Source organism: Eurosta solidaginis, chromosome 2, assembly GCF_040869045.1.
Source record: "Eurosta solidaginis isolate ZX-2024a chromosome 2, ASM4086904v1, whole genome shotgun sequence".
NCBI classification, from domain to species: Eukaryota; Metazoa; Arthropoda; class Insecta; order Diptera; family Tephritidae; genus Eurosta; species Eurosta solidaginis.
Window position 1 is genome coordinate 272,220,974 of NC_090320.1, and position 20,484 is coordinate 272,241,457.

The window sequence follows — 20,484 nt, forward strand, 5'->3', positions numbered from 1 at the left end:
AGACATCTGATTGATGAGCCAACACTGTCCAGGGGTTTAAGGAGTCATCTCCGGAAGCATTATGCGGAAATACGGCACCTGAGAACACAGCCGTATGAAGCCAAAAACACAAGCAGGTCCTCAGTGAACTCCACAAACGGGCGTCGGACCTCTATGCCAGGAATTGCCCGGTGAATCCTGTACTTAAATAATAATACCCTAAACTTGCAGAAGAGGAAGGCACACTCCCTAGGGAAACGCGAGTCACTCTAGCACAACTTCGACCTGGATACTGTAACAGGTTAAACTTTTACCTATCCAGACACAACCCCGACATACTAAACATATGTCCTGCTTGTAACGTGTCGCTACATGACACCAACTATCCCTTCAACTGTATTGTGGAACCAACGCCTCTAACACCCCTCTCATTATGGTCCACCCCTATTGAAACAGCAAGTTTCCTTGGACTCCCGTTAGAGGATATTGATGACAACGTGTGATCGGTCGCACCTATTGGATGGGGCGAAGCACTGCTAGAACAACAACAACAACGTGTAGTCCCTTTACATCATAATGAGGTTATTCACATTGATCATAACTGCATCCGATCGGAAGTGTGGATTCATTCCACGCATGTATTATAATAAAATTAAACTTTTGGATGGCATTGCCCCAGCTAGCTGTCTCCCCTTGGTATACGCCCATGAACGCACTGTTGAAAGCCCACTGATCGCTAACGATCGGCGCACCACACTCTCACAACAAAAGCTAAAGGCAAAAGCAATCTCAAAAAGTTTACAAATAGTATCTGTTCAAACTTTGTGTGTTTCGGTTGTTGGGTTGGTTGGTCAGCTTGTCGGTAAATTTTAGTTGTGCATTGACTTTGTTGGATAGTAAAAGCGAGTCCATATAACGTAAATGGAGTGATTTTGATGTGTGAAACGCCAAAAGCAGACGAAACGATCGATATCCATGTGAAAAGTGTATGTGAAAAATATACAGTGGAAACATACTTATGTACATATGTACATAAATACATATGCACATGTAATAGCAGTAGAATATATTAAATTTTTAAAAAAGTATTTGTTTAAAATGACCAAAAAATTAGGTTTTGAATGCTGCAAATCGCATATTCAATGCGGCGATCGTGCTAGTACACCAGATTACTTTATAATTTTATGAAGCAGATTTTTTTTATTTAAAGTTTGAATTCTTTTTTTTTTTAATTTTAATTTTGTAATTTTTCTAATAGGAGTGCAGCTACAGTCCTTAAATAATATTTAAAAAAATTGTGATTAAAATAAATCGAAAAGTGTCGCTAAGTAGTAAATAACATCTGGTAAATTACGCGTTCACACTGATTCATAAAACGAGTAAAGAAAAAAAAAAAATTAAAAAATTTGCACCAACAACAATAGCAGCGTAACTCATTGTGCAGAAAATTATTTACCGGTATTCAACACGCTACGGAAAAAATATACAAATAAGGTATGAAAAAACAAGTTCGAATCAAATGGAAGAAAAAAAAAGAATCAAACATAATAAAACTACATATATGTATGTATGTACTTTGGTTATATATTAGACTGGGTCGATTTATTAACCGATATCGCGCCATCGATGTTTCGATAGGATTTGGGCTCAGGAAAAAAAGTTCCATTACGCATACCCAAAAAAATTATTTTCGAGCCTGCGAAATTTCATTTTCTTTGACTTTTTTCGATTTTGATTTTTAAGGTTTTTTTCATGACCTACTAAACAAATTTTCATTTGATTGTAAAATTTTCACGTATACCCTGTCCGACCCAAAAATGTCCGCTAAAAACGTTGTCGATAACAGTCTTTTGAATAAAAAATATTTTTTTATACATATGAAAATTTTTTAGTAGGTCATGAAGAAACCTCAAATATCAAAGCCGAAAAAGTAAAAAAAAAAAATGAAATTACACAGGCTCGAAAATTATTTTTTTGGGTATGCGTAGTGGAACTTTTTTTTCCTCAGCCCAAATCCTATCGAAAAATCGATGGCGCGATATCGGTTAACTTTCGTCCATAAAATTCGAACCCTATTATATATAAATAGTTATGCGGTGGAAATAATTTCAGATTTATGTGCTATTAAAAAACCAAAAGGGGACCTTTAGCAATAAAAAATATTATACCCCATGCCACTAAAACCCAAACTCGTGATGTGGCTATATACGGCCGTCGTCAGACCCATAACCACATATGTACATATTGAGCTATAGCGTGGTGGCCGGCCATGGGCAAACAGTACAGCCGGGCAGCCCTCCGAGGACAACAGACGCACTAATGTGCTCCTAAACCAACTACCTCTGCACCTTCATATATGTAGGCGAAACTGCAACTTGTTCGGCAGTAAGACTTCGTGAGTCTAACTGTAACTGAAGGCAGGATGGCCACAGTAGTATTCTCAGAAGGCTTTCCCTTGTGGCTTCGTCATCATGGTGTCACAGGAAATTATAGTTTGAAAGGTAGAGCGTTCAAAGTTGACAAATTTTCAACACTGGGAAAAATTTGTAGTTTTTGTTTTTTTCGGTGTATTTAAAATGGCTTTGTCTATAAATTAAGGGACCGGTTGCTGCTTTCTTGTATTGTAATGAAAGATAATTTATTTTGCTAAAAGTTTACGGGTCTACCCGTTTTACAAAAAGTCTATTTTTAGTCCCTTTTTCAAACTTTGATGGACAATAAAAAAAAGTTCAAAGAACACCTCCGTGTATAGATAAGAAGGTGGCAAATTTTGTCGGTCGTAAGGTTGTTGTTGTTGTAGCGATAAGGTTGCTCCCCGAAGGCTTTGGGGAGTGTTATCGATGTGACGGTCCTTTGCCGGATACAGATCCGGTACGCTCCGGTACCACAGCACTATTAAGGTGCTAGGCCGACGATCTCGGGAACGATTTATGTGGCCACATTAAACCTTCAGGCCATCCCCTCCCTCCCCACCCCCAAGTTCCATGGGGAGCTTGGGGTCGCCAGAGCCTCGTCTGTTAGTGAAACAGGATTCGCCGCGGATAGGTGAGATTGACAATTGGGTTTGGAGAAGCAATATATTGCGCTGGCAACCTGAAGGGTTGCACTACACAGCCCCTTGAATCTGGTATTTTAGTCGCCTTTTACGACAGGCATACCTACCGCGGGTATATTCTGACCCCCTAACCCGCTAGGCAGTCGGTTGTAAGGTCGGTTTTGGTTGTTGGAATTTGTTACCATGCCTACAATTGGTGGGACCTACATCCTCTAAACCGACTCCAAACGGCATCTGCAAGGCAGATGAGTTTTCACTGAGAATAGTGTTTGCCAAATAACTGCCGTGGGGTGACTCCGGTTAGAAGCACTTTTCTTGCTTGCCTTGCAGATGTAGTTCTGAATCAACATGATACAGGTAGGGCCTGCAAGGCCAATTTGTGGGGTTTTTGTGAAGACCGTGGAACAACTTCTACGACAGGAACGACACCCCGCGAAACCTGACATTATCACCGACTAAATCATCGGCGACCATACTTACAACATGGACGTCCCAAATATCAACCATTTTGAACATCCACGTCAATGGCAATACGCTACCACTGTCTTACACCCCAAAATCTTGGGTGTGACGTTCGATCAGGATCTACATTTTGGTGAACATGCAGCCGAAAATCCAGAGCCGTAATAAAATCTCCAAATCTCCTGCTGGCAGTATCCGTAGGAAGGCAAAAAACACAAGCAGGTTCTCAGTGAACTCCACAAACAGGCGTCGGACCTCTATGTCAGGAATTGCCCGGTGAATCCTGTACTCAAAGAACAATACCCTAAACTTGCAGAAGAGGAATGCACACTCCCTAGGGAAACGCAAGTCACTCTGGCTCAACTTCGATCTGAATACTAACAGGTTAAACTCTTACCTATCCAGAATCATGTCCGACATATGTATGCCCTGCTTGCAATGTGTCTCCACATGACACCAACTATCTCATCAATTGTAATGTGGAACCAACGCCTTTAACACCCCTCTCATTATGGTCCACCCCTATTGAAACAGCAATTTTCCTTGGACTCCCGTTAGAGGATATTGATGACAATTTGTGATCGGTCACACCTATTGGATGGGAAGAAGTACTGCCACAACAACAACAACAGGAACTCTCCTATATAGTCTGCGAGACTTCTTCATGAAAAAGTACGCGTCCATTAGCTCCTCCTAAGAAGGTGCATTATCCCGTCTATTATGGAACATATGGTATAAATTGCCTGGCCCGACATCAAGTTTGGCCACGCCTGTAGTCTGGGTACTATCTCCAAAAATTTACCTCAGCAAGTTAAAATAGCTATATATTCTTGTAAATCGATTTTAAGGATTTGAGAAGAACCTTAACACTATAAATTCAACATTGAGAGAGATGTTTGGTAACAATGCCGGCATTTCAATATCATGATATATATTATTTCTAATTGCTGTTTTTATGTACGGGCCCCTTTTTCGCTCTTATTTGACATCCAAATCTATAAAGTTTTGGTTGTAAAGATGGAGATTCAGGCTATTAGTGAGCTTTGGGCAATTTTGGTCGTAGAGCTTTTGTTTAGCTATATTTTATTAAAATAATTTGTTAAAAATAAACGATTGTGAGCACACAAAGAAATCTATTTGTACTATGGCACTATTGTGAATATTTGCACTGCATTACGGGCAGCTGCTCTCATACGCCAGATGGCAGCGCAAGCTGTAAGTTTTAATTGATTGATAGAACATCTGATATCTGTTGATATTTGATAAGAGACGTTTAGATTGGTTGCGCAAGATGCGCACGGGTTACTTAAAAAAGGAGAGATAATGTGTTAAAACTTGCTATTGTGTTTTGCTATTGTTATGCTGTAAAAACATTGACAGAACAGCAATAGAGAAATTAAGGGCCTCATTCTCTATTGATAAACGAACGTTCTTAATCGAAAATTTTACCAACCATAGAATATACCAAATTAAAGCGAGATTGATAAAATTGTTTAAAATATGTATGTTCGTTTATATATTTATATGCATGGAATAAAGGCCAGATCACATTCGGAAATTGCACCGTCTTTGATGCTGGCGTCACTTTGAAAGAACGTAGGTTGAAAGTTTTCCTGCTACAATTAACACTAAAAGAAAATTAAAATTTTAATTTCATTCAAAAATAAATAACAAATGTTTTAGCTTAAAAAAGAAAATATATTTGTAAATTGAACCCGATTGACTAAAAATAGAATAAAATCGAGCAAAATAAAAATACTTTGGTGTTTCCGTTACATTGTTTTTGGATTGAGAACATAGCGGGAATGTTCAAAGTCAGCTGTTAACGAAGAGTAAGTGCCAAAAACCACGTAAAAGTCGAATGTGTTTGGACATTAAAGGCGGTAGTTGCAATAAGAAGGCAATACTTGGATCGTAACAACTCATGTCAAGGTTGGATAAAAAAAATGGCTAGAAAACATACTCACATAAAAGATGGTGGTATATAGATTAGAGAGCTTAGGCGTCCAGCTCAGAAGCGGTGAATGCCATGCCATAACTCTTATGCTACAGGATATTCATATGGAGTTCCGAGGCTAGCCTAGGAATTGTGATTGACGAACCCATCGTATTTCATATTTTCTTTGAGGCACTCTCGTATTGTGTATATATCTTTATTTTAATATTTCAAATATGTATGTATGTCAAATAGGCAGCGCGGCCTTCCAAGATTTTAAAGTTTGGCAATGAAAATAAAAAACTTTGACAAAAAACTTTGATTGACAAATTTGTTGTTGTTGTTGAAGTGATAAGGACACTCCCCGAAGGCCCTGGGGAGTGTTACCGATGTTGATGGTCATTTGCCTGATGCAGATCCGCTACGTTCCGAGAGCAAGCACCATAAAGGTACTAATCCGGCCATCTCGGGAACGATTTATTATGACCAAATGAAACCTAGGCCATACCGCCCTCCCACCCCCTAGATCAATCAGGAGTTCGGGGTCGCCAGAGCCTCGGCTCTTAATGAAACAGGATTCGCCACGGGTAGGTGAGTATGACAATTGCGTTGGAGAAGCTATATATTGCACTGGCAACCTATTGAGAATGGTTGCGCTACACAACCCCTGGAATCAATTTGGTGTTTTAGTCGCCTCTTATGACAGGCATACCTATGGTGGGTATATTCTAAGCCCCCTAATCCGCTGGGGCATGACAAATTTGTTCGGCTGTTTCGGTGACATAACGTAAATAAGGTAAAGATCGAACGGAAAGGATAGAGAATAAGAAAGCTGGACGAAATCGCCGAGAGACGTATCGTTCGTCTGAGCTTTTGTTCGTAATACAGAATGAGGCCCAAAAATTTCGAGAAAAAATTTTATATAATTATAATATTATATTATTATCCACATTTCCATAAAAAAAATGTTTCCTCGTCAATCCTTTTCGATTTATTTGCGAAAGTTTTCCACTCATTTTTTGGTTTTACGAAAAATTTCATGGTTTCATTTCTTTAAATAAATTTTATTTTTAGCACTTTGCTTAGTTTTGGTTTCTTTAAATGTTTTTATTTTTGTATTTTTTTAAATTTATTTTTACTTTTGTTGCTTCTTTGGTGGTATTGTTGTTATTGTTGCAGTTTTGCGCGCGTTGTGTGATTTTGGTCTCTCATTTATATTTTGATTTTTCGCATTTGGAATAACTTTTCTTTTCGTGTTAAAATATGCATTAGGGTTAGCAAGGAAAAATGTACATATGTATTAATAATTTATAAAATAAGAGATTAGCCGTATGAAGCTTGTGAACAAATAAAAAATAAATAAATAAATGTAAGGCGCGATAACCTCCGAAGAGATCTAAGGCCGAGCTTCTCTTCCTATCGATTTTTATTTAAATGGGCGTGGAAGCAAATCGATTCCGTTTATTTTCACATAGTGTATATATAACAGCAAGAAAAATCTCAGTAACAAACTTCATTATGATATATTCAACGGCTTTTGATTTACGGCTTAAAAACGTTTGAATTTTCATCTTCCAATACGGCCATTTTATAAAATTTCATAAAATTTAAATTTTTTTCATAAATTCAACCTGCATATCAAATGTCATCATGTCACGTTTTTGGTAATGCATAATCGCATTTTTTTTTCCATTTTTTGAAATTTCGATATCGAGTTTTTTTAAAAGTGGATTGCGTTAAGTTTCATAATGTGGCAATATCCTCAACGGCTTTTGATTTACGGTTTGAAAAACATTCAAAATTTCGTATTCTAAACGTGAGCAGTGCCACACCCATATTCAAAAATTTAAAAAAAATTATGTTTATGGTAATACCCATATTCGAAAATTTTAAAAAAATTATGTTTATGGTAATAAAATAAACTTACGTATAAATTTTAGTTAGTTTATTCGTCTTTGGTAAAGAATTATCGATTTTTTTTCCATTTTCGATATCGAAAAAGTTGGCGTGGTTGACGTTTCGACTTTCAATACCAATCTATTCCGTGTCCACATAAGCCAGCATACCAAATTTCGCGAAGATATCTAAATTTTTACTCAAGTTATCCTGTTCACGGACGGACGAACGGACATGATTGAATGCAAAAAATTTTTTTGATGCTGATAATTATACTCAGCTGAGCAGAGCTCACAGCCGTCCATCCGTCCGTCCGTCTGTCCGTTAACACGATAACTTGAGTAAATTTTGAGGTATCTTGATGAAATTTGGTATGTAGGTTCCTGGGTACTCATCTCAGATCGCTATTTAAAATGAACGAAATCGGACTATAACCACGCCTACTTTTTCGATATCGAAAATTTCGAAAAACGGATAAAGCGATGAAACTTGGTTGGTGGGTTGATCTTATGACGCAAAACAGAAAATTTGTAAAATTTTGGACAACTGGCGTGGCATCGCCCACTTTTAAAAGAAGGTAATTTAAAAGTTTTGCAAGCTGTAATTTGGCAGTCGTTGAAGATATCATGATGAAATTTGGCAGGAACGTTACTCCTATTGCTATATTTTCAAAATTGGATGATTAAAAAAAAATTTTAATAAAAAATATTTTTACAGTGTATAAGAAAATTATGTCAATATTCAACTCCAGTAATGATATGGCGCAACACAATACAAAATAAAAGAAAATTTCAAAATGGCCGTGGCTCCGCCCTTCTTCATTTAATTTTTCTAGAATACTTTTAAGGCCATAAGTCGAACAAAAATTTACCAATCCTTGGTAATATGATAGGTAATATGACGACAACTGTTTTCTGTGAAAATGGGCGAAATCGGTTGAAGCCACGCCTAGTTTTTATACACAGTCGACCGTCTATCCTTCCGCTCGGCCCTTAACACAATAACTTGAGCAAAAATCGATATATCTTTACTAAACTTAGTTCACATATTTTTCTGAACTTACTTTACCTTGGTAATAAAAATGGGCGAAATCCGACTATGACCACGCCCACTTTTTCGATATCGAAAATTTCAAAAAATGAAAAAAATGCTATAATTCCATACCAAATACGAAAAAAGGAACCAAACATTGCGATTGGATTGTTTTTTTGATTCAAAATATAACTTTAGAAAAAGCTTTGTAAAATGGGAACCATATTAAGTAGAAGAAAATGAAAAAGTTCTGCAAGGCGAAATCAAAAGCCCTTGGAATCATGGCAGGAATACTGTTCGTGGTATTACATATATAAATAAATTAGCTGTACCCGACAGATGATGTTCTGGGTCACCCTGGTCCACATTTTGGTCGATATCTTGAAAACGCCTTCACATATACAACTGAGGGCCGCTCCCTTTTAAAGCCCTCATTAACACCTTTCATTTGATACGCATATCGTACAAACACATTATAGAATCACCCCTGGTCCACCTTTATGGCGATATCCCGAAATGGCGTCCACCTATAGAACTATGGCTCACTCCGTTTTAAAATACTCTTTAATACCTTCCATTTGATACCCATGTCATAAATACACATTCCAGGGTTACCATAGGCTCATTTTCCTACAAGGTGATTTTCCCTTAATTTGTCTCCAAAGCTCTCAGCTGAGTATGTAATGTTCGGTTACACCCGAACTTAGCCTTAATTACTTGTTTTGATATCTATTTTCTCTATGTCTATCTCGATTCCTTTAAGACATTACGCACTACCGTTATTCAATAAACGTTATATTACAATCGTGTACAAGTACACGCTGGGCATAAAAATATATGCGATTTTATTGTAACGTGTAATCAATTAAGGAGGCAATGAACTTTATTTGATTAATCAAAAGTAAAGAGTGACCTTTTTTCAAGATTAACTGAAATACTTAGATAGAGTAGTGGCAGGACTGATTAATCCAAGTTTTGACTCACTAATAAATCGAATACCCCACTTATTTTTTTTATCTAACTTTAAGTACAGTATACAGCTTGAAAGAAAAGCCAAAAGTTCATGATAGGGTGCAATATTCGTAGGTGTATTAGTAATTTCCCTGAATAATCAGATATATTAAATTTTAGTCAGTCGGAGTAATTACTGTGCCAAAAAAAAAACTTTAAAATTTTCATTTCAGCGTATTCATTTCATTAATTAATGTTGATTATTCTCTGATTAAATAAATAATCAAGTATCGATTTAACGGTACATTTATTTAACTGATTGACTTTATATCAAAAAAAAAAGCAAAAAGTTTGTAAATGTTATATGTAATTGATAGATTATAAAAATGTTTAGTTATTTATTTCGGTGATTAATCAGATTCAAATAGTCGTAGTAATTAATGTTATTAAAAAAAAAAAATAGTAATAAAACAAAATTTTTAAGTAGGCTATTTGACCTATTTTGGTTTTCAGCGCAAATAAAACAATTTTACTTCACTGTCGCAGCTCGACGTTTCGCCAGTCACCCTAGCATCTTCAGGAGCGAGATCTATATTCAACAACAAAATCATTATACATATTTTGCATTACATTTTAAATTTTAACAATTAAACATTGAGTTACATATGGCAAAAACAAAAACTAAAAAACTTACATTATTTGTTTATATTATTAACTAAAAAATTAACTAATTATTAGTACCGCGCGCATTGGGTATCATTGTCATACTAAAGTGGTTATCGGCATAGTAGGTATGCAGAGCTGTGTCTTCCTTTTTATTGACTGTGTTTTCCCTTTGTTGTAATATTCGTAAGCTTTCCAAAGTGTATCTTTTTTAGTTAATAATATAAACAAATAATGTAAGTTTTTTAGTTTTTGTTTTTGTCATATGTAACTCAATGTTTAATTGTTAAAATTTAAAATGTAATCCAAAATATGTATAATGATTTTGTTGTTGAATATAGATCTCGCTCCTGAAGATGCTAGGGTGACTAGCGAAACGTCGAGCTGCGACAGTGAAGTAAAATTGTTTTATTTGCACTGAAAACCAAAATAGGTCAAATAGCCTACTTAACTCCAATAAATTTAAGAAAATTTACCGGAATCACCAATAAAAAATTTTTAAGTTAAACGGTTTTATTGACAACAATACTTACATGAAGTAATAATAATACTAAAAGCTAGAAAATAATTAGGTAGGAGACGTAGCATAACTAAAGGTTCAGTTGGTCTTATATACATATGACTATCAATAGAAATTTGACGCGTCCAACGCTTTTATTTAATTGTCGGATCAACGCCCTATATTGATGAGGAATGTGATGACTAGTACCTAGGACCTGCCTAATTATTTTCTAGCTTTTAGTATTATTATTACTTCATGTAAGTATTGTTTTCAATAAAACCGTTTAACTAAAATTTTTTTTTTAATTATTTTATTTTCAAGTTTTTAGTCTTTATTTAATTGCCTATTATTTCTCATTCTATTTAGTTCATTTAGTGACTCATTATTACAAGGACACTTTCCTGACAATTTGTTACAATCTAAGTCCTCAATACATAATCCTTTGAAAGACTTTACTCGACTCTGCGCCACGTATGCTTGTCCCTCCTCCAACTCCAAAATATTTTTATGTCACTTCTACCGGACTGTATGTAATATTTGTTCCAAATATGAGCCAAATCGGACCACAAATACGATTTTTGTGAAGATCTCAATCCTTGCGCCACCTAGCGGGGATTTTTTTCTTATTATTGCATTGTCATCGGGTACTGAACTATACTCCATGCTTATCGGCAAGTTACTTAAATTTCAATTACAAAATTCGTGCCAGTCAACTCAACCTAAATAAAACCGTTTAAAAATTGTACACTGAAACTTTTTGAACTTAAAATACAGTTTTTTCAAGAAATATATGTCCTCACACAGAAGAGATAGCAGCAAAATTGAAAATCTTGAGCATTTTCTTTAGAACTGGATACTTAGCTAAATAGGCAACAAATTTCATAGTCCGGTCAATAAAGACATTCGTAGTGCAAAAAGTCAATTACAAATACAATTTTGAAACTCTTCACCATTTCAGTGTGTGGAAAAAATTTGATTCAAGGTCACAAAATTGAGTTTTTCGCGATTTTCAACAAAACGGTATGTTTTATTATGGAAATATAAATGGTAGATCATCCTTTTCTTTCCTACGAGCTAATATTTCTGAGATATTACGATTCAAAAAGTTGTAAATTTTTGCATTAATTCTCTTATTTTTTGGTCTAATTTGACTGACCTATCAATTCTAAAGGGCCTTGCAAAGTTGACATAGTCATAACGCCATAGTCCTAACCATATTTTTACCTAACCATATTATGATTGGCATCCGTTATTGGTGCCTTAACCTAAAAATCGTGAAATTTTCATAAAAATTAAGAAAACGCAAAAGATCACAAACACATTCCACAAAAAATAAGTCTCTTAGTCAAAACGTATCCAAAGCAATTAATAATAAAAAAAAAACAAAGAGTCAGTTATCCGGTAATCTTCCAATAGTTTCTTTGTAAGTTCTTGGTAAATATTTCCAAAATTATAGCCCAATTTACCGATGTTTTCATGTCTAGTTACTTACTAGTTAATAATTCCATATTCTAAATTAAATAAAGCAAATTTTCTATCAAAATTTATTAATAATTCATTCTTTATTTAACAATAATTAGAATTAAAACTAAATTTAAAAAAGTTAAATTCTAAATTTAAACTCTAAATTTAAAATTTAAAGTTAGCACGTGGTATAAAAGGTGAGTTACATACGTTCAAACATGCAAGTGAAACTTATATACATATGTAAGTGGCTTAAACGAATAAAGTTTATTTTATTTATTACTATTATTTATTATTGACTTAACGTGCTTAAATCGGTTATGCGCCAGATCGATCGACTTCCGCATTAATTTGTCAAACGTTTTGCGACCCAAAGATGAAAATGCATCTATAAAAAAAGTTAAAGTTATTAGATAGTAACCTTTCGTTCATACAACTCTATTGACTAAAAGCCAAAAAGTTTTAATTCGGAAAGAAATTTAAGTCTAGCCATCTTATTGAAAACTTGTAAAATCTCATGTGTGTAAATTCCTTCTAAATAATGTTAAATTTACTGAAAAAACCTCATTAAAAAGCTTAAGGCTGTTTAACGCCAACTTTGTACAGCGACCATCCCAATTGTATTTACGAACTAAATTATCTTTTATTAATTACCTAAAAACGTCGTCCAGCGATGAAGACGCTCCTTTTTGCTTTAGTATGAATGTAAGCGATTTGGAATTATTAATTAAAATCTTATAAATTTTTTAAAAATTTCAATACCATTGCATTCTCGAAACCAGGCTTCCGTTTCCATTTTGTCTAATTCGTCGACAAAATATATAACTCCATCTCCCCACACAGCCGCTTTGTAACCTTAAGCAACTGCCGATTTATAACCAGATTTTCTCGCAGCATTTTAGTCTGGTCATCAAATTCGTTCTTATCTATGAACTGAAAATAAAATTGAAATTTGTCCCAGCGGGTATATTACGTTTACGTACGGTGGTCACGCAAATTAAATTATTACATTTTTGTGCAAAGTTTCTTCTATTCCTTCCAATCTTTTCGTAGTGCAAAGTTGAAAACCTTTCTGGTTTTCCACCATCTTGGCAAGTAATTGATGTATACTGGGCCTGGGCATGTTATGTATTTCCACTAATTCTAGTTGTTGTTGATTTTCTATGTTGACTCTATTGGATAGTTTTTGGTGAATCGCATGTAAATAACCGAATGCTAAATTTTTTTCAGAGATTTGGATGAACCGACTTCAATCCCAGTTTCCAAAAGAGATGAAACTTCTTTGCAAAATCCTCACAAATACTCTTCAATGTTCCTCAGTTTTTCTTCTCCACTAAAACAACCTATTAAAAAAGGATTAATATTTGGAGTTCCAACAATTGCTCCTAAAATCGGCCAAAGAACTTTTTTTGAGCTTTTAAAAATATTGAGACCATCTATTCCAATGTCAAGTGAAACTTCTTGCGAGGATGATAAAAAATCAAACGACTGAGAATTTTGTATGCCTAGATATGCAAGCTCGCCAGATTCAATTTTGCTTATTTTAATTTTGTTAAAATGAGTTTTTGTCTGTAATAATAACCGAGCAGTTATGGGCAAACCATCAAAACCTAAGAAAACCATAACAAGTCGTCAAACTGGCTTTGAGGAATATTGTTACGCATTGCGTACAATATAACTTGTTGAATTTTTAAGTCAGTTTTTTCTGAGCTTGCATTTTCAAAATTTTGAAGTGACACCACTGAGGAGTCTTCTATTTCCAGAGGTCTATCTGAACATGTTTCCTCTTCAAAATCTCCTAACTTCACTCTTTTGATTTTCAAATTTAAATCTGCTCTTGATAAAGCTCTTTTTTTTCTAAACACACTAAATTTTGTATTGTCTTATTATTCATTATATTGTATTGTTTTATATATTATTGTATATATTTTAACGTTTATATCCTGCAATATGGAACTTTATCAAAATTTTTTTTTTTGATGCATCTTAACCATAGTCAGGCACAGTACTTTAAATGTTTAGTGCATTGAGCAGTTCAATACCTCTAATCAAAGTTATTTATTATAACTCTTAACGCTAACAATATATAGCTACCAAAATCTAATGAAAAGCTTCTTCAAAAAATCGCCCACTTTAAAAATGTTTATGGGGATTGAGTAACTTCCAAGAGTAACTTCCAACTATGTTTAGTGCATTGAGCAGTTCAATACCTCTAATCAAAGTTATTTATTATAACTCTTAACGCTAACAATATATAGCTACCAAAATCTAATGAAAAGCTTCTTCAAAAAATCGCCCACTTTAAAAATGTTTATGGGGATTGAGTAACTTCCAAGTAGACTCAGTGCCAAATTTTAAGATAAAAGCTGCATTGAAAAAACACTAAAAAATTGAATGGTAACATGTGAGAATATAATATGTGCCCAACTATGGTATTAACTTACGAATATAAAGAACGGTCCGCTCAAAATGCAAATAGACTGATCACGCCTTTTTTTTTATACTCAGTTGAGCAGAGCTAATAGGGTATATTAACTTTGATTGGATAACGGTTGGTTGTACAGGTATAAAGGAATCGGGATATATATAGACTTCCATATATCAAAATCATCAGTATCGAAAAAAAATTTGATTAAGCCATGTCCATCCTTCCGCTCGGTCGTTAACACGATAACTTGAGCAAAAATCGCTATATCTTTACTAAACTCACTTCACGTACTTATCTGAACTCACTTTGTATTGGTATAAAAAATGGCCGAAATCCTGCTATGACCACGCCCACTTTTTCGATATCGAAAATTACGAAAAATGAAAAAAAAAAAAATTTCATAATTTTATACCAAATACGAAAAAAGGGATGAAACATGGCAATTGAATTGTTTTATTGACGCAAAATATAACTTTAGAAAAAAACTTTGTAAAATTGGTGCGACGCCTACCATATTCAGTAGAAGAAAATGAAAAAGTTCTGCAGGGCGAAATCAAAAGCCCTTGGAATCTTGGCAGGAATACTGTTCGTGGTATTACATATGTATATAAATAAATTAGCGGCACCCGACAGTTGATGTTTTGGGTCACCCTGGTCCACATTTTGGTCGATATCTCGAAAACGCCTTCACATATGCAACTACCACAACTCCCTTTTAAAATTCTTATTAACACCTTTAATTTGACACCCATATCGTACAAACAAATTCTAGAGTCACCCCTGGTCCACCTTTATGGCGATATCTCGAAAAGGCGTCCACCTATAGAACTATGGCCCACTCCCTCTTAAAATCCTCTCTTTAATACCTTCCATTTGATACACATGTCATAAAAACACATTCCAGGGTTACCCTAGGTTCATTTTCCTACATGGTGATTTTCCCTTATTTTGTCTCCATAGCTCTCAGCTGAGTATGTAATGTTCGGTTACACCCGAACTTAGCCTTCCTTGTTGTTTATTTATTTATTTATTTAAAGTCTTCACAAAAGGAAAACGGTCCACTGACAAAGTATAAAATTTGTACAAAAAGTATTAAACTTATAAATTATAAGATTAAAATTCAAAAAAGTAAACTTATGCATTTAACAATTCAAATTGATTCAGAGAGAATATCAAACTATAAAATATCAGGTCAAATTAGAAAGTATCAGTCAATTTAATACAGGAAGCGAACATTCGGTACTTATACATTTATACAGGTCATTGTAGTGCGCACACCAAATCCGCAGAGGGTTACTTGTTGCGAAGTTTGGACGACATAGCGGTAAAAGAAAAGGTACGTAGTGTCTCGACGTCCTAGCGGGAACAGCGAAATTAAGCCGAGCTAGAAATTCAGAAGAGTCAATTTCACCGATGACCAACTTATGGATGAACAACACCCCAAGTAGAATTCTACGATTTTCAAGAGTAGGCAGATTGCTGAGAAGAAGCCTACTTCTGTAAGGTGGAAGATTAATGCTAGAATCCCAATTAAGACCGCATAGTGCAAATATTAAAAATTGTTTCTGCACAGACTCAATCCGCGTTATATGTTTTTGTGTCCAGGACACCAGACACACGAGCAATACTCAAGTACTGGGCGGATCAAGAAAGTGTATAGGATCTTCCTGAGATAGTAGAGACATTTTATCCTTTTAATATTAGTTTTATTTCGCGCACTGATTAAATTACTTGAACACTATACATACCTCTTTAATTAGTCCACGTTAAACAATCTGTATTATATAAAAATGAAGAACATTCTTCGCAAGTGAATGAAAATTTATGAAAGACAAATTGATCGTTTTTCACATAGCCTACTACTATGTAATATATGTTTCCAAATATTCTTGTAAATTTCAAGTATTTTACTTGTAAAATATTTGAAAAATACCGAGTTTGTGATACGTTTTTTTTGTCGTCTTTATTATGGAAAGGTACCGAAACTTTACCTAAAACTTCTTATTCACAGCTCACAGTATAAATTGAAGAAAAATCCAGTAAAATACTGGCAGATTCCTAAAAATTACTGAAAACTACCTCAATTGTAAATTGGTAATTATAATGGATGGCTACTAAAAGTTTACCAAATGCTTATTTACTTTCTTTTCATTGGTGTTAGTAAGTTAGAAATTTTTATGTTGTATTGGTAGTTTCGGTAGTGGATGTTTGCAGGGTAGAAGGTTCAATATGGTCATATTAATTTTGATCATTTTGTTGTACCAACAAAAAAAAAAAATTGTGAAGAAAAGTGTTTTGCGCGGATATAATTTGATCTCCAAACCGGTGTTAGACCAACCCAGGGTAATTTTTTATAAGCGCGTCCGAAGGCCACCAGTGCGGAAAGATGTTCTGCGTAAAAATACTCTGGATACCGACCCCGGTTTCGGAGCGGTCCGGGATAATTTTTCGGTTTTTCGTGAATATCTTTTGATACACCCACAATTTTTGGCTTCCGTTTTCAGAGTTCTGTGCGGCCCAAACGTGTTGAGTGTCATGCTGCTGTTCTATAGTATTACCGAAAATTTTAATTTTCGTGCGACGGTCAATTTTATGGGGGGCCATTTTTGGTTTGCGTACTTATACGTAAACTTTTGATACAGAGCAGCTGTTTGTCTGTTCAATTGTTTTCTCATATAGCGCGCATACAAACATACATATATATATAATATGTATGTTAACTTGAGGGACCTTGAAATCGGCGTCAAACCCATTACCAACCCATGCCAAACAAATTATTCGACTTTGATTGGCCGGCGATGTGTTGTGTGTAATTTTTATTTCTTAATATTCAATGAAATATGAGTGTAAATACAACAGTAAAACAACAACACTTAACCAACCGAAAAACGATAACAAATTTAAGATTTGCTAAAACGCTATAAAACCAAAGTCATATGAATAACTTACAAAATTTGGATTTACAAAAGGGTATACGCGAATTATAGAGTTGATCAAATAGTCGGATTGTTGTCGTAGCCGCTCCAGAACAATGTTACTTATGTAACATTTATGGAATTGGAAGATAAGCTATTGTTAATTGAGACTTCCCTCTTCCTTGGCTTCCACAGGCGCGATCCGATAAGTATACCTCTGGGCCGGAGCATCTTCTTTCATTCGAAAAATACGTCCCAGCCCGCATGCCTGCTGTGTTTTCGCTAGATTAGTTTGATGCCAGCATTAAGGTCACACAGCTCATCATTAAAGCTCCTTCGGTGATGATGCCAGCGTCCATGCTTCTTCAACATATAGCAGAATGAGTGCGATAAGTGACTTGTAGAACTTGATTATTGTTTTGCCAAAAGGGGTCTTTACTTCTCAACTGCCTCCCCCAATTGCATTGTTGACAAAGGTTATCATCCGTTGGATTTCTCGGTGAACGTTTTTGTTTGTGCTAAAGCCGGTGCTTCCATTCGTGGACATTTATATCGTTGTAATGTGATGCTCTCTGTGGCCGTTGTAGGAGGACACGAGCACACCTTTGCTCAAGCGGAAAAAAAGAGTGATAAATCAACTATTTTCACTCCTCATCCTGACAGTTTCTACAAAAGTTTGTTCGTAAATACCATCAAGTTTATCCAGTGAGATAGCGCAGTGACCAGTGAGAACACAAGCGACCCCATGCTCCTCACGGGGTGGGCGCATTATCCTAGAAGGTTTAATGTGGTCATATTAATCGTTCTAGAGAATGTCAGGCTAGTGTCTTGATGGTGCTTTGTTACCGGAACGTACCGGATCTATATGCGGCAAAGGACCAACAACATCGATAACTCTCCCCAAAGCCTTCGGGGAGTGTCTTCATCATTAATACAATAACAACAGGACACAAGCAAGTATTCTTACTGCATTTTTTTAGTTCGACATGGATTAGGGATCTTGAGATTTCGCAATCGTCCCGACTGGCCCACAAGTTGACCGTTGTCCTAGCGAATCGTTCTTAAATTTTGTAATGAGCAGTTCGCCTCTCTAGTTCGTTTCTGCTGCACAACATCACATTGCAACAGTTTTGATTATAATGCCCAAGATGCAGATTGCCTGAAATTCACTATCCTCTAGCAGACTAATCACGCCTTCTCCAGCATAGATCTCTGCTGAAAAAATGAAATAAGTAGGAACGCCGATAAGACTGTCTCGACTGCATAACCATAGCCCTTTTAAGAACCATTGTCCTTTGTCTAAGTTCATTTTCCAAGTTCTCTCTCATTTAATTCTTATGAAAGTCATAATAATAATAATATCATCTAACAATTCTGGAACATATCCTTCCTTTTCCGGCAACGGAGAAATTGATCATTGTGCTGTCAGTTTAGGAAATTAAGGTGGCATTCGTTGTGATTCTAAAGCAGAAAACGAGACTCATCGCTGGTCCGTTTTGCGGTCCACGCCACGAATATTTCTATGCATTACCTTAATTTTAGGATATTTCTAGTGATCTGTCTGAGTCGCCAGCGTATACGACTACCTTCGTTTTTTGCCATCAAAGAACTTTCCTGACTACATTAACTATCGTTATTCAGAGGTAATACGCTAGAGCTCCTCCTTGAGTGGTTCGCTGGCAGTCAATTTATATATAAAGAACTTGCAGTTCATCTTACTATAGAGTGGATGGTTCCATGTCATTCGAGTGTTCATGTTAAGAAATGGACTTGGGATGTATTTCTGTAACTCAGAGATTTACCACAAAAATGCTCCCGTAAGGAGCGTTGTCGATATATATAAGCAGTCTTTTGTCCGTTATAATCTAGTATGTTCCGGTTACAGTACCTGGTAGTAATCAGATTGCGGCGGAAACTGTTTCTTTTTTATCCCTCGAGCTCTTGGATTAAAGTCTTCTCTAAGAACGGGCATGCTTTACGTAGGAATATTCTAATCCCCTTAACCCGCTTTCTGAGTGGCAAGACAAATTTCCAAACGCTTCTTCAGGCGTATGCTACATATCCCATTCGAACACAATTAACTAGAAGGAAAACCGAACTGTCAAAAGCGAATTCCGTCAAAGTTGGTATCACCCAGGGCTGTTTTGACCATCTTAAGCTAAGTTCGCCCGACATCGCCCAGCATCGCATTGAACCGAACTGACCCAGGTATAGCGCTTAATCCATTTTGGGGGTGAAACATACAACTTTTCTGATTTTGATTTAACGGCAAACCTGTTACTGATGTTTAGAACGGTACCAGTTCTACCAAAAAGCAGAATGTCGAAGTCAAGAATTTTCCCTACTATGAGGTTCGCTCAGATTATCGCTTCCCCGTATGTTGAACAAATAAATGAACAAAGTAGATGAAAAACCACTAAAAAATACAACAAAAGCATTTAAAAACAAGTAAGGAAGTCTAAGTTCGGGTGAAACTGAACATTGCATACCCAGTTGTACAATTGAAATGCTCTTGTTGTTTGTTTTGTGTGCTTAATAATGTTACAAGGCTGCGCAATAGTACATATACATATGGTTCTATTCTGAACTAATTTTTCTTCGAGCTATCGCTCCCGAAACATAGAAAATTGCTTAGTCATAAAAGGGACGGTGCCACGCCCATTTTTTGAAATTTGAATATTTTCCTATTTATTGTTATAAATCCACTTGGGAAATGAAATACCATTGATATAAAGCTCCTTTTTGCAAAGATATAGTTTATTTCATTTGTCCACGACCCTTCTAAAAATCTTTTATATAAAAGTGGACTTGGTCCTTAACCGATTTCGTTAATTTTTCTTCAAAGCATTCCTTATAGTAAAGACATCCTCTCTGACGAATTTGGTTACGATAGGCTTCACGATTTTTGATTTATGATTAATAATATTTGTAAAATTGGTTTTATCACAAGTGGGCGGTGCCACGCCCATTTTAAACAAGTAAGGTAGGCTAAGTTCGGGTGTAACCGAACATTACATACTCAGCTGAGAGCTTTGGAGACAAAATTGTCTTTTTCATGGGTACATACAAATGGTAATACTAAAAAGTGGAGCAACTAGCATTTGCTATCTTTCTTCAGCTATCAATTCGTTTTATTTGAATATTTTTTTAAATATGAAAATTTGTTTAAATTTGAACGCATTTCTTTATCGTTTTTTTTAA

At 35.4% G+C, this 20,484-nt stretch overlaps 1 protein-coding gene across 5 annotated transcripts in view; it reads left to right on the forward strand.

Annotated features, from left to right (window-relative positions):
• The first annotated feature begins 755 nt into the window (after nt 1-755).
• The window catches only part of LOC137240994 (dnaJ protein homolog 1), a 123,365-nt gene continuing 103,636 nt past the window's right edge, over nt 756-20,484 (forward strand). For 2 of the 5 annotated variants that reach the window (XM_067768099.1, XM_067768097.1), the window contains exons 1-2: nt 793-965; nt 1,238-1,473. The gene's annotated coding sequence lies outside the window, so the exon portion shown is untranslated. Of the gene's footprint in view, nt 1,030-1,237; nt 1,474-20,484 lie in introns of all 5 variants that reach the window. The other 3 variants (XM_067768100.1, XM_067768098.1, XM_067768102.1) reach the window with 3 other exon arrangements.